The 15,752-nt window shown below is 39.1% G+C and overlaps 1 long non-coding RNA gene across 8 annotated transcripts in view; it reads left to right on the top strand.

Moving 5' to 3' along the window:
- The window catches only part of LOC133649108 (uncharacterized), a 60,843-nt gene extending 53,712 nt beyond the window's left edge, over positions 1–7,131 (top strand). For 7 of the 8 annotated variants that reach the window (XR_009825984.1, XR_009825983.1, XR_009825982.1 and 4 more), the window contains one exon: positions 505–913. This is a non-coding gene — a long non-coding RNA (uncharacterized LOC133649108). Of the gene's footprint in view, positions 1–504; positions 914–6,701 lie in introns of those variants that run through there. The other variant, XR_009825987.1, reaches the window with a different exon arrangement.
- Positions 7,132–15,752: the final 8,621 nt, after the last annotated feature.

The raw sequence follows: 15,752 nt of genomic DNA, 5'->3' as shown, positions 1-15,752 counted from the left end.
CTTAGCCGCTAATACACCGATCGATCCCACCTACAAAGTTCTTCTTTGCAGCCTCCATTGTTCATTAAACAAATTGCAAAAGATTCACCAACACAGATGTCCAGAATACTGTGGAATTTTGTCGAAGAAAACAAGAGGTTTCTGTATCGGGTTCGATGGGGTACAACCACTTCCGTGGATTTTGTGACGTCACGCGCATAAATCATATCCAAAGGAGTTTTTCAACCGGAAGTGTGGCGGGAATTTTAAAAATGCACTTTATAAGTTAACCCGGCCGTATTGGCATGTGTTGCAATGTTAAGATTTCATCATTGATATATAAACTATCAGACTGCGTGGTCGGTAGTAGTGGCTTTCAGTAGGCCTTTAAACAACAATCACTACAAAGTGTAAATATGGGTTCTTCTTGACAATAAGCTGTATTTCTTATGTTTTGCTCCAAACGTCGGCCCTTTCCCCACTTCTTACTTCCAACTCTCGTCCTCCTGGGAATGTATTCGAAAGCCTCCCTCCTCTCTTCTGTTGATGTCCCTCGGGAGGAGACCAGAACTCTTGAGGAATTTGGGAGCGGAAACACCTCACTACTGGATTCCAGAGTTGGAGAAGACTAGAATGTGAAGGCCGCGGACTGAGGCGAGAGAATGTGTTTCCTTTCCTCATAGGTGTCAATGATCAATGTGAGTATTCCCAGTGTTCCGACACTGCCATGAATCACTTCTCTGCCCCCGAGCACCATCGGAGAAGCATCAAATTATCATTCTGGAAAAATGAGCTGTACTGACTCAAGTTCTTGGTCATATCCGCAGTCACTTCTTGCAGTTTGAAAGTTGGGAAAGTAAAAATAAAAAGGCCTGTAAATGTTTTACGGTGATTTTCTACTATCTCCTATCAGATTGACTGTTTCCAAATATGAAAACAGACGACCCTAAAGGTTTTACTGTACTACAACAATGGAAATTAACTTTTCAAAGGGTTCAACTCTATTGCACACATCATGTATCTACTATAGTAGTGTTGTCCCGGTACCAAAATGTATTTTGACACTTTTCTGTATTTTTCCAAATAAGGGGCACCACAAAAAAATGGCATTATTGGCTTTCTTTTAACAAAAAACTCTTACGGTACATCAAAGATATGATTCTTATTGCAATCGAAGAACAATTTTGTCCTTAAATAAAATAGTGAACATACTAGACAACTTGTCTTTTAATAGTAAGTAAACAAACGAAGACTCCTAATTTGTCTGCTGACATATGGAGTAACATATTGTGTCATTTATCATTCTATTTTGTCAAAATTATGAGGGACAAACTGTAAAAATGGATTATTAATCCATTTGTTCATTCACTGTTAATATCTGGTTAATTTGTCTTTCAACATGTTCTATCTACACTTCAGTTAAAATGTAATAATAACGTATCCTTCTATCGTTTGGATACTTTACATTAGTTTTGGATGATACCACAAATTTAGCTATCAATCCGATACCAAGTAGTTACAGGATCATACATCGGTCATATTTAAAGTCCTCATGTGTCCAGGGACGTATTTGACATATATGAATTTTTGAAAAAGGATTTTGTGACAATCAAAAATATCGACGTAATCATAGTAGTATCGACTATATACGCTATTGAACTTGTTATCATTACAGTGGATTTCAGGTGTAGATCCACCATGGCATCTGTTTATATTCAGGGTGCTAGCTTTCTGTTAGCGGTTAGCTATTGTATCCTCCTACGGTGTGTAGTGAAGCATGTTTAGCTATTCCTCGTCCTGCAGGGATGATACTTGTAAGAAACTTACTTAATTTGTCGCCATGGAGGCGAGGATTAGTGATTTAGAAGTAGCTAAAGCACTGTGGACTGTGAATGGACGTTCGCCGCTAGCTAGCTAGCCATGTCTTAAAGCATCTTTTCCTGAGGGCGTTTCAGTGTTATAACTTCACCTTTATCTTTAGTTTTTAAGCCAAAATGCGTCCGTTCTCCCTTTTCTGTCCACACACTGTGTCTGCTTGTAAGTACTCTGTGATTGTGCGCTGCCAAACATGCTCCTCTGCTCGTAAAACCAGCAATGTCATGACGTGACGACACGCCGTCATGGCCGGGAGCTAGTACTTTTCAGAGTGTAGTACCGTTTTTGATTCATTAGTGCCGCGATACTATACCAGTACCGGTATACCGTACAATCCTGTACTGTAGGGCTTCAAATTAACACTTCACTGCAGATTAATCCGCTATCAGTGTAACTCTGAAAATAGTCCTCCTTGCCGTAGTGCATGCGCAAATGGGCAAGTGATGCGGTAGTAGCAGGTTGCAAAACAAACAAGTCGATATGGAACACTCTAATTAGCAGGTTGGCCCTTTTGATGGGAAATTTGAGTACAAAAAAATATTATGGAACAGTCCACCAACATAAAGTGATATGCACACTCTGCAGGAAGAAGTGAAGTCGAGGATGTCGTTGTGGCTTGTGCAGCCCTTTGAGACGCTTGAGATTAAGAGCTATACAAATAAACTTTGATTGATTGATTGATTGAAGCCCTTCCATCTTAAAATATCACATTATTAACACAAGGAGTAACATGTCCAAAAGTTTGAGTTAAAGTTCAAGATTTATAAAAACAAACATGTTTTTTTATTAATATAAACTTGATATTATAGGTGTTTAATAAACATATTGGTCCTATTATGCAAAATAGAGATCGACCAATTTTTTTGATCAGGACGATTATCGGCACCGATATTTGGCATTTTGATGTATACTCTGGCCTTAAAATGAACCCCTTTTTAGACCAGTTGATCTGCCGTCTCTCTTTTCTGCTCTGCCCCACTTCCTGCACGGAGAGGTTATCAAGTTTTTTTCAGGAACACCAATACCAAAAGTCAACAATGTCCGATAGAGTTCTAAAAAAGTTATGACATACCACCTCAAAAAAAACGGAATGGAATTTTACAGTTTTTTACTGGATGGGACACCCAAAATGTACATTAAAATAAAGTAAGTGTGAGTTACAATATTAACTATGAACAATAAAACACTGAATATTAACACCATGTGAATGTAGCTCCTCTTTTACTTCTCGGACCAAGCAAAACACAACAAAAATGTAAAAAATGGCAAAATATGAATGCAAAGTGTAATAAACACCTACAATATGATATATTATCACTTAAAAATCTGCTTCCGCATCTGTTTCTGACACACGCGTTTCGGGCTGGCTGCTCTGAAAGCAAACCCCGCCCACTCTGCTTTGTTCCCCTTGAAATACTTTCTATAGTTCAAGACTTAAGGTCATTTAAAAACAGCACTGCACATCATAATGGCGGCTACAGTTTTGATGTTAAAGATCTAAAAAAAATTACGTAGAACGTCCGGCGGGCCGGATTGAAAATCTTAGCGCAGTGGTTCTTAACCTGGGTTCGATCGAACCCTAGGGGTTCGGTGAATCGGCCTCAGGGGTTCGGCAGAGTCTCTGCCGCGGAGGTCAAGACACACCCGACTCATCGTGTAAATAAAAACTTCTCCCTATCGCATACTTGCCAACCTTGAGACCTCCGAATTCGGGAGATGGGGGGTGAGGGTGGGGGGGGGGTTAGAGGGGGCGGTGTTTGGTGGTAGCGGGGGGTGTATATTGTAGCGTCCCGGAAGAGTTAGTGCTGCAAGGGGTTCTGGGTATTTGTTCTGTTGTGTTTATGTTGTGTTACAGTGCGGATGTTCTCCCGAAATGTGTTTGTCATTCTTGCTTGGTGTGGATTCACAGTGTGGCGCATATTTGTAACAGTGTTAAAGTTGTTTATACGGCTACCCTCAGTGTGACCTTTATGGCTGTTGATCAAGAATGCCTTGTACTCACTCGTGTGTGTAAAAGCCGCATATATTATGTGACTGGGTCTGCACGTTGTTTGTATGGAAGAAAAGCGAACGTGACGACAGGTCGTAGAGGACGTTAAAGGCAGTGCCTTTAAGGCACACCCACAATATTATGTTAAAGAGGTTCATTTAGCCTACTAATGTGTATTTATAAATGGTTGATTTATATACACCTCTGAGGAAGGCTGCAGAAGCAAGATAGCCGAAACTTGTCAGGTACAAAACTTTACCTTACTAGCCTATATAAATCAACCATTTATAAACACCCACAATATTGTTGTCTGGGTGGAAATCGGGAGAAATTCGGGAGAATGGTTGCCCCGGGAGATTTTCGGGAGGGGCACTGAAATTCGGGAGTCTCCCGGGAAAATCGGGAGGGTTGGCAAGTATGCCCTATGGGCGTATTATGGATACGGCAACAGCAGAAGTCGTACTGATTTGCAGGTGTGTAATTTGTTGTGAGTTTATGCACTGTGTTGGTTTTGTTCTTTTTTTTTTTTTTTTTTTTATAATGTCCTGCCCAGCTTCTCGGGCAAATCATATAGTAGATGTAGATGCCCATATCGGCTGTTCAGATTTACTTTACAAAAGAGAAGTGTAGGATACTTCTCTTGTTGCCTTATTTGTATTTTGACTTTATTAAATGTATTTATATTATCATTTGGTGCAGCCGGGCCGGAGCAGGAGGGGATAGAAAGAGAAAAAAAAAAGGAAGACAGAGGGGGGAATTGTGGGGACAAGAGGGGGATTAGACAGAGAGACAAAAACAACAACAGCAAACACAACAACAACAACAACAGAGCAACATCAGCAAATACGACATGTACAAATGTGATATGATGGTTTTGTTCTTTGAACAAGGTGATGTTCATGCACGGTTCATTTTGTGCACCAGTAATAAAACATAACTTTGTCTTGAATTTGAAAAAAACTAAACATTTTATTTTTCACTAAAGAAGGGTTCGGTGAATGCGCATATGAAACTGGTGGGGTTCGGTACCTCCAACGAGGTTAAGAACCACTGTCTTAACGGGCCGCATGTGGCCCGCGGGCCGTAATTTGCCCAGGTCTGTAATTAACAGTATCGGCCCTGAAAAATACATCCCGGTCGATCTCAGTCAATCAATCAATGTTTACTTATATAGCCCTAAATCACGAGTGTCTCAAAGGGCTGCACAAGCCACAACGACATCCTCGGCTCAGATCCCACATCAGGGCAAGGAAAAACTCAACCCAATGGATGACAATGAGAAACCTTGGAGGGGACCGCAGATGTGGGGATTGAAATGGATTTGCAAATCATTGTATTCTGTTTTTATTCACGATTCACACGACGTGCCAACTTCACTGGTTTTGGGTTTTGTAAACTGATAATCTACAGCAGGGGTCACCAACCTTTTTGAAAGCAAGAGCTACTTCTTGGGTAGTGATTAATGCGAAGGGCTACCAGTTTGATACACACTTAAATAAATTCCCAGAAATTGCCAATTTGCTCAATTTACCTTTAACTCTGTTATTATTAATAATCAATGATATTTACACTTAATTGAACGGTTTAAAAGAGGAGAAAACACGAAACAAATGACAATTAAATTTTGAAACATAGTTTATCTTCAATTTCGACTCTTTAAAATTCAAAATTCCACCGAAAAAAGAAGAGAAAAACTAGCTAATTTGAATCTTTTTGAAAAAATAAAAAAAAAGAATTTATGGAACATCATTAGTAATTTTTCCTGATTAAGATTAACTTTAGAATTTTGATGACATGTTTTAAATAGGTTAAAATCCAATCTGCACTTTGTTAAAATATATAACAAATTGGACCAAGCTATATTTTTAACAAAGACAAATCATTATTTCTTCTAGATTTTCCAAAACAAAAATTTTAAAAGAAATTCAAAAGACTTTGAAATAAGATTTAAATTTGATTCTACAGATTTTCTAGATTTTCCAGAATAATTTTTTTGAATTTTAATCATAAGTTTGAAGAAATATTTCACAAATATTCTTCGTCGAAAAAACAGAAGCTAAAATGAAGAATTAAATTCAAATGTATTTATTATTCTTTACAATAAAAAAAATACATTTACTTGAACATTGATTTAAATTGTCAGGAAAGAAGAGGAAGGAATTTAAAAGGTAAAAAGGTATATGTGTTTAAAAATCCTAAAATTATTTTTAAGGTTGTATTTTTTTCTCTAAAATTGTCTTTCTGAAAGTTATAAGAAGCAAAGTAAAAAAATTAATGAATTTATTTAAACAAGTGAAGACCAAGTCTTTAAAATATTTTCTTGGATTTTCAAATTCTATTTGAGTTTTGTCTCTCTTAGAATTAAAAATGTCGGGCAAAGCGAGACCAGCTTGCTAGTAAATAAATACAATTTAAAAAATAGATGCAGCTCACTGGTAAGTGCTGCTATTTGAGCTATTTTTAGAACAGGCCAGCGGGCAACTCATCTGGTCCTTACGGGCTACCTGGTGCCCGCGGGCACCGCGTTGGTGACCCCTGATCTACAGTAATCTAAGCACTAATCTACAGCGTGTATCATGTATCGAGCACTGCAATATTCAACAGAACAAACAAATCACCTTTGTCATCCTTACTGCAAACATATTCCAAATGGTAATCTGAGACGTGAAGAGATTACCAAATTACAATAGAATAGAATAGAAAGTACTTTATTGATAGAATTACTTAGTTATGTTACAGGTCTAACTAAACCATTGCCATCTTCTAAGGCAGCGTTTTTTAACCATAGAGCCCATTGTTGTGCCTCCTGCTGGCGATCTTGATTCCCAGTTCTGTTTTCTTTTCTCTACTTTTTCAGTTCCCATGGTTCCCAGGGGAAGGCGTGAGTAATTGAGCACAGCTGTTTGCAATTACCCCAGCCTATTTACACTCAACAGACACACTTGGTGTGGCGGAATCCTTCTACTGTGTTCCAACACATTGAGTCCACGCCAGCAGGGCCGGCCCGTGGCATAGGCCGTATAGGCAAATGCTAAGGGCGCCGTCCATCAGGGGGCGCCACACCAGTGCCACAAATGTTGGAGAAAAAAAGTTGGTACTATTATTTCTAAGTACAAAAAATAATCCCACGTTAATTAAAATGCAAAGTAAAGCCTATTTAATAGAAATATTATTTGTTACAACATTAACCGTAACGGTGCGCCCCCTCCCTTCCCGTATCATGGTTTTTTTTGGACGTCACCACATCAAAAAATCAACACAAGATGTCAAAACGGCCAAAACTGTCAGGTGCCCAGGGAAGAAAAAATAGAAAAGAAGAGGAGGGGAAACGAGAAAAAGACAGAGGTAGCAGGTAGGTAACGTTAGCCTACATGAAATTATTTGTCTGTTACAGAATGTGATAGTAACCTGGATTTTTAGCATTAAGCTAATGTTACATGATTCGGCTATTGCTAATCAATAAATAGCTAGTTCTGTTTTAACGTCGGGTTAATATTGTGGAGGGGGCTAAATTGTTATGGAAAATAATAATGTAACGTTAGGTAATTACAGTACTCCCACCTTACATTCCTCAGGGACATTTGTATTAGATCTTTTAAGCAGGTGTTTTTTGTTTACATTGTTATTGCCTTCTGGTTAGCTAATGTTTGCCCTGCAGGTAATAGTCACTTTTCCACCCCTTTATATATTAGGTATAGTTGCAAGCCTAGTTGTTAAAGTGCACATCATTAATGTTAATTAAGCAATATCACATGAGAGGGAATGCTGTTTTTTTAATTCGAGCACTGCTGTGATTCGGTTAAAGATAATCATAATATAACATTCTCATATAATATGTTAATTTGCTTTCTTTAAGTAAAAAAAAAGGTCAAAGACAAAGCTATTCGGTTTCTTGTGAGTATATACACTTCACTGCCGATGTGGGGGGGCGCCACCTAAAATCTTGCCTAGGGCGCCAGATTGGTTAGGGCCGGGCCTGCACGCCAGCGCCGATCTTCTGTTGCTTCCATACCACTAAGTATTCTCTTGCTTAGTTACTGTTGTTGTGTATTTTGTATTTTTTGCCCATTTGCACCTAAATGTTATTCACAGTTTATTTAAAAAACATATATATCGTGTTATATATGATTAATTTAGTTAGTTTTTATGTTAGAACTGTGTAATGGTATGTAAATGTATTAGTCATCAGTCCCTTCTTTTGCAGTATATTTGATTCGTATTTATTTTTGTAATCAGCCTGACCTAAGCCTTGATCATCTTTGCGATTCACACATGGTTTCATATCATTCGACAAGGTTTATCCTGTTTAGTTAATGAATATGATATACAGTACAGGCCAAACGTTTGGACACACCTAATCCTCATTTAATGCGTTTTCTTTATTTTCATGACTAATTACATTGTAGATTGTCACTGAAGGCATCAAAACTATGAATGAACACATGTGGAGTTATGTACTTAATTAAAAAAAGGTGAAATAACTGAAAACATGTTTTATATTCTAGTTTCTTCAAAATATCAACCCTTTGCTCTGATTACTGCTTTGCACACTCTTGGTATTCTCTCGATGAGTTTCAATCACACCCGTGAAGTGAAAACCATTTCAGGTGACTACAGATGTAGCGACCAACTGTAGTTACTGACAGTGGTTTTCTGAAGTGTTCCTGAGCCCATGTGGTGATATCCTTTACACACTGATGTCGCTTGTTGATGCAGTACAGCCTGAGGGATGGAAGGTCACGGGCTTAGCTGCTTACGTGCAGTGATTTCTCCAGATTCTCTGAACCCTTTGATGATATGACGGAGCGTAGATGGTGAAATCCCTAAATTCCTTGCAATAGCTGGTTGAGAAAGGTTTTTCTTAAACTGTTCAACAATTTGCTCACACATTTGTTGACAAAGTGGTGACCCTCGCCCCATCCTTGTTTGTGAATGACTGAGCATTTCATGGAATCTACTTTTATACCCAATCATGGCACCCACCTGTTCCCAATTTGCCTGTTCACCTGTGGGATGTTCCAAATAAGTGTTTGATGAGCATTCCTCAACTTTATCAGTATTTATTGCCACCTTTCCCAACTTCTTTGTCACGTGTTGCTGGCATCAAATTCTAAAGTTAATGATTATTTGCCAAAAAAAAAAATGTTTATCAGTTTGAACATCAAATATGTTGTCTTTGTAGCATATTCAACTGAATATGGCTTGAAAAGGATTTGCAAATCATTGTATTCCGTTTATATTTACATCTAACACAATTTCCCAACTCATATGGAAACGGGGTTTGTAAAAGAAAAGTTGTCTTGTATGTTCACTATTTTATTTAAGGACAAAATTACAATAAGAAACATGTAAATATTTTTTGTTAAAATAATGCCAATAATAAAAAATTTTGTGGTGCCCTTTATTTAGTATCAAAGTATCGAAATACACTTGGTCGTGGTTCACAAAATATTGGTATCGGGACAACCCTACATTGTATCAATGTCTTGTGCCTGCTGAGCAGGCCCCTTTTGTAGTGGAAAAGTTAGGCCCCGAGATCAGAAAGGTTAAGAACCCCTGCTTTGGGGGTGTCTTTGTAAGGCTGCGGAATGAGGACATCATTCTAAAAAGTGAACTTTTTCTGTAGAGGGAACATTTGCGAACATAAACACGACCATGAAGGACGTTGATAAGGGAAGAGAATGACTTCTACTGAACCGAGACCCGATCCAGAGCTCGCTCTCTGCTGGGAAAATAAGTTTGCTTTTTGCTTCTCACAAGCTGCACCACACCAGTCACAAGAGGACACAGAGATGCTGAGAAAACACGCGGACACGAGCGGAGGAATAAAATCATCCTGAGTCACGCGGCGAAGTTTCGCCATAGTTGGTATTTCTAGCGTTATTGCTCCACACTTCATAGCACACATCTGCAGATGAGGAGGAGTGAAAGGCAACATTTGCACACAGCTGATAGGCGGAGAAGTTAATAAAGTGCAGTTCAGAGGTTTAATTCCTGCAGGCTATTATCTTTTCTCCACAGCTTCTGTCAACCTGAAGTTGCCCCCCCTTATAATTGCAAATACTGGAATAGCACTGCCATTAGTGTGTGCTGTTTGGTGTCGTTACGGTTTTTAAGTTAGTCCAAAATATACTTTCTGACTAGTGACTTCATTCAAAACCTTGGAGGGGACCGCAGATGTGGGGGACACCCCTCTGGGCGACCGATGCAATGGACGTCGAGTGGATCTAACATAATAGTGTGAGAGTCCAGTCCATAGTGGATCTAACATAATATTGTGAGAGTCCAGTCCATAGTGGATCTAACATAATAGTGTGAGAGTCCAGTCCATAGTAGATGTAACATACGAGTGTGAGAGTCCAGTCCATAGTGGATCTAACATAATAGTGTGAGAGTCCAGTCCATAGTGGATCTAACATACTAGTGTGAGAGTCCAGTCCATAGTGGATCTAACATAATAGTGTGAGAGTCCAGTCCATAGTGGATCTAACATAATAGTGACAGTCCAGTCCATAGTGGATCTAACATAATAGTGTGAGAGTCCAGTCCGTAGTGGATCTAACAATATTGTGAGAGTCCAGTCCATAGTGGATCTAACATAATAGTGTGAGAGTCCAGTCCGTAGTGGATCTAACAATATTGTGAGAGTCCAGTCCGTAGTGGATCTAACAATATTGTGAGAGTCCAGTCCATAGTGGATCTAACAATATTGTGAGAGTCCAGTCCATAGTGGATCTAACATAATAGTGTGAGAGTCCAGTCCGTAGTGGATCTAACAATATTGTGAGAGTCCAGTCCATAGTGGATCTAACATAATAGTGTGAGAGTCCAGTCCGTAGTGGATCTAACAATGTTGTGAGAGTCCAGTCCATAGTGGATCTAGCATAATAGTGTGAGAGTCCAGTCCGTAGTGGATCTAACAATATTGTGAGAGTCCAGTCCGTAGTGGATCTAACAATATTGTGAGAGTCCAGTCCATAGTGGATCTAACAATATTGTGAGAGTCCAGTCCATAGTGGATCTAACATAATAGTGTGAGAGTCCAGTCCATAGTGGATCTAACATACTAGTGTGAGAGTCCAGTCCATAGTGGATCTAACATAATAGTGAGAGTCCAGTCCATAGTGGATCTAACATAATATTGTGAGAGTCGAGTCCATAGTAGATCTAACACAATAGTGAGAGTCCAGTCCATAGTGGATCTAACATAATATTGTGAGAGTCCAGTCCATAGTGGATCTAACATAATAGTGAGAGTCCAGTCCATAGTGGATCTAACATGATAGTGTGAGAGTCCAGTCCATAGTGGATCTAACATAATAGTGAGAGTCCAGTCCAGCAGTTATTAACTCTGTGATCCCGAGAGGGTCAAGCGGTAGAAAATGGATGAATGAATGTTATTAACTAATATAGTTTTTACGAATTTAACGTGTCATGTTATTAATGTTAAGGAGCTCGTTGTGAAAATAAAATGTTAACACACAATAACTTCAATGGAGAAAAGATAAGCTGGAGGCCTAGGTTCTCCAGTGCCTAAACAGTACCGTATTTTCCGGACCATAGGGCGCACCGGATTATAAGGCTCACTGCCGATGAGCAAGTCTATTCAGGTCTTTTTTCATACAAAAGGCGCACCGGATTATAGGGCGCGTTAAAGGGGTCATATTATGATTTTTTTCTAAGTGTAAAAGACTTCCTTGTGGTCTACATAACATGTAATGGTGGTTCTTTGGTCAAAATGTTGCATAGATGATGTTTTACAGATCAGGATGCGCCGTTTTGTGGGCGGTCTTATTTACGTGGCTCACCTTCTCCCCGTCATCTTTGTTGTAGCGGTGTAGCGTGCAAGGACGGGAGTGGAAGAAGTGTCAAAAGATGGAGCTAACTGTTTTAATGACATTCAGACTTTACTTCAATCCATAACGGAGCAGCATCTCCTCATCCGTGGCTCACTAGTGCAACAACAACAACGCAGGAAATGTGTCCCGTGAAGAACCGTCCGACCGGAACTCTCTAATAACTAAAATTCCTTGGGTGAATAATGTACACTCACTACACCGGTATGTTTTAGTGCTTTCATGGCGAGTTTACTGACAGATATAAGTAAGAACACTACTTTATATTAGAAATGGCAACAGCGTAAGATGAATGTCACATAAGAAGGTAGAGAAAAAGAAGAAGCTTATGACTATGGCGTCAGCATGGACTACAATTGCAGACGCGCACACATTTTCAGGACTTATGCAGATCCCAAATACAGATCAGCAGGTACCATAAGGTAAGAAAAGTTAATTTTGCATAATATTGCGAAACAAAACGCCAGGTAATATGTCTGCTGTTGTGCCATTTTGCGGGCCTTATACACACACCATAATAATACTCGTATGTTTAATGCACCGACAATCCATCAAGCTTCGTAGCTTACCGAAGTCGTACTAAAAACATTTTGACGGATTTGTGAGTGCCGTGTGTGATGTTCTATATTCTCAACTGAACATTTAAAGTTTGTTGTTGTTTATTGCCATCATCTTGCAGTGTACACCTATCTCTTATGTGTGACTGCCATCTACTGGTCACACTTATCATTAGACCATGTACCAAATAAAATTGCTTCGAGGTCAGTAAGCACAACCAGAATTATGCCGTACATTAGGCGCACCGGGTTATAAGGCGCACTGTCGAGTTTTGAGATAATGAAAGGATTTTAAGTCCGCCTTATAGTCCGAAAAATATGGTACATACTCTATGTATATATCCTACTATATGCATGAGTCTCTTTGCACATGTAAAATAAAAATCAACAACGGAGCAGCATCTCCTCATCCGTGGCTCACTAGTGCAACAACAAGGCCGGAAATGTGTCCAGTGAAAAACCGTCCGACCGGAACTCTCTAATAACTAAAGTTCCTTGGGTGAATAATGTAAACTCACTACACCGGTATGTTTTAGCGCTTTCATGGCATGTTTACTGACATATATAAGTAAGAACTTTACACTACTTTATATTAGAAATGGCAACAGTGGAGGATGAATGTCCCATAACAAGAAGATAGAGAAAAGGAAGAAGCTTATCGACTACGGTGTCGGTACGGACTACAAAGGCGGATGTGCGCACATTTTCAGGACTTATGCAGATCCCAAATACAGATCGGCAGGTACCAGAAGGTAAGTAAAGTTGCTTTTGCATAATATTGCGAAACAAAACGCCAGATAATATGTCTTACCTTATACACACACCATAATAATACTGGTATGTTGAAGCACAGCGGTGCTGCTTCATAGCTTACCAAAGTCGTACTAAAACATTTTGATAGATTTTTGAGCGCCGTGTGTAATGTTCTATATTTTCAATTGAACATATACAATGTTGGTGTTGTTTACTTGAGTCATAGTGCAGTCTACACGTATCTCTTTATGTTTGACTGCCATCTACTGGTCACACTTATCATTACACCATTTACCAAAAAAAAAAAAATTGCTTCGCAAAACCAGAATTATTCCGTACATTAGGCGCACTGGGTTATAAGGCGCACTGTCGAGTTTTGAGAAGAAAAATTAAAACAATTTAAGTGCGCCTTATTGTCCGGAAAATACGGTACATCCAAGTTCATTGTTGTCCCTTGAAAATATATAAAACTCGAAAACAATTAATTGCAACATACAATTGTATCCATGAACAAGGCGCAAGGGGAAAAATAAATGTTGCCTCTTCGGGTTATGTTAAAGAATCCAAAACGGACAGAGGCACTTGCATCTCAGACAAAGGCAGGAAGCAGAAATTTAATCTGTTTGAGACGTTGATGCCAAGGCTAAGTTTGATCTTTGGAATGTCCTCAGAGTTAGTGTCCTCGTTCCCCAAATGGGTGTTGTTTTGATCATCGGTACAGTGTCTAATGAATAGAGCAGTATTGCATGTTTGGCCAGGAACAGAGACAGGGCACAAATACTGTATATGTACAGTATACACTGAACGGAGACATAAATCAGCATGAGAAACTGAAACAAGGAGAAGAATGAGACCACATCTTAACAGGTGCCCTCATTTTTAAAATTCATTAATTGTCATCAAGATTTAATGGTGTTGATTTCTAATACCGGGGCTGATTAATGTTGTCATCATCATCCAGCAGAGTCGGGGTCACCGTAGGAATTTTTGTTCTTTGACCAAATGACATGGAGTAATTCAGGAACGTGCGCACGTACACTATTGTTTGCAGAGCAGTCCATCTTCAGCAGGGATTGCTGTTTTTTGCAAGGAAAGGAAGGAAACTTGGCAGACACAAAGGCGAAAAGGCAAGGAGGAAGCAGAGCCAACGGAAGTAAAAAAAAAAAAAACCTTCTGAGAGGGCAACTGTGACATTCCACACAGGGAGGCTTGTCGTTGGTTGATGTCGCTCTTCGCACAAAAAGCCCAGTATTTTACAAAACCAGTGAAGTTGGCACGTTGTGTAAATGGTCAATAAAAACAGAATACAATGATTTGCAAATCCTTGTCAAGCTATATTCAATTGAATAGACTGCAAAGACAAGATACTTGGACTGGTAAACTTTGTTACTTTTAGCAAATATTAGCTCATTTGGAATTTGATGCCTGCAACGTGTTTCAAAAAAGCTAGCAGAAGTGGCGAAAAAAGACTGATAAAGTTGAGGAATGCTCATCAAACACTTATTTGGAACATCCCACAGGTGAACAGGCTGATTGGGAACAGGTGGGTGCCATGATTGGGTATAAAAGCAGCTTCCGTGAAATGCTCAGTCATTCACAAACAAGGATGGGGCGAGGGTCACCACTTTGTCAACAAATGCATGAGCAAATTGTCCAACAGGCGGAAGAATAAAGAATAATAATAAAACCTTACAATAACAATAGGTTCCTTTGTAACCAGTACACAGGACTCCCTGGGGGAGTCCTGTGTACTGGTTACAGGGCGGACCCTAATAAGCAACCACGTATACAGAAACAAGTTTGGGGTTTTTTTAAACGCAAAGTGCGACTCATGATGGCAACGATGTGGATGGAAATAACGTTGGTCTAGTGGCGGGAGGGCTTCGAAGCCCAACTTTCCATTGAATATACCTTTTTATTTGTCCATTTTATTGTTCCTGTGACTCAACACCAGCTGAAACGCTGCTGCTTTCCCACCACTACGGTATGTGTCACATGTGTTATTCGCACTATAAAAAAAAAAAAGAGCCATTAAAGAAAACTTTCACATACACATACTGTACATATACAAGTACATATGCACACATACACTCATGCACATAATCACGTTTCATCAAACATATATTAACGTTGTTGCCCTAGGGTAAACTGGGTATAACACATGGCACACTGACAAAGCTTAACCTATTGTTACTATAACAATCTACAAGGTTAATGTAGGTTGCTTCTCTTTCTTCCCCTCCATTTTTCTGCATTCTTTCGTATCTCAAGTTATCATTACGTATATGTATTGTTGCATTTGAACAATTGTATTGTTGATAATAAAGGTAAAGTACTGGTATTGTTTATTATCAATAGCACTATTTCTATTGGTATTCATATTGCTCCATTTTTAGTGTAATAATGCTCATTGTCATTTCTGTATTTTTTTTAAAATTTTCGCTAACTGCTTATTTGCTATTACTTTCACCATCATATTTGTACATGTTGTATTTGCTGATGTTGCTCTGTTGTTGTTGTTGTTGTTGTGTTTGCTGTTGTTGTTTTTGTCTCTCTGTCTAATCCCCCTCTTGTCCCCACAATTCCCCCCTCTGTCTTCCTTTTTCTCTCTTTCTATCCCCTCCTGCTCCGGCCCGGCTGCACCAAATGATAATATAAATACATTTAATAAAGTCAAAATACAAGTAAGGCAACAAGAGAAGTATCCTACACTTCTCTTTTGTAAAGTAAATCTGAACAGCC

The sequence above is a fragment of the Entelurus aequoreus genome, linkage group LG04, assembly GCF_033978785.1.
Source record: "Entelurus aequoreus isolate RoL-2023_Sb linkage group LG04, RoL_Eaeq_v1.1, whole genome shotgun sequence".
Lineage (NCBI taxonomy): Eukaryota > Metazoa > Chordata > Actinopteri > Syngnathiformes > Syngnathidae > Entelurus > Entelurus aequoreus.
This window is presented reverse-complemented; position numbering and strand designations above follow the sequence as displayed.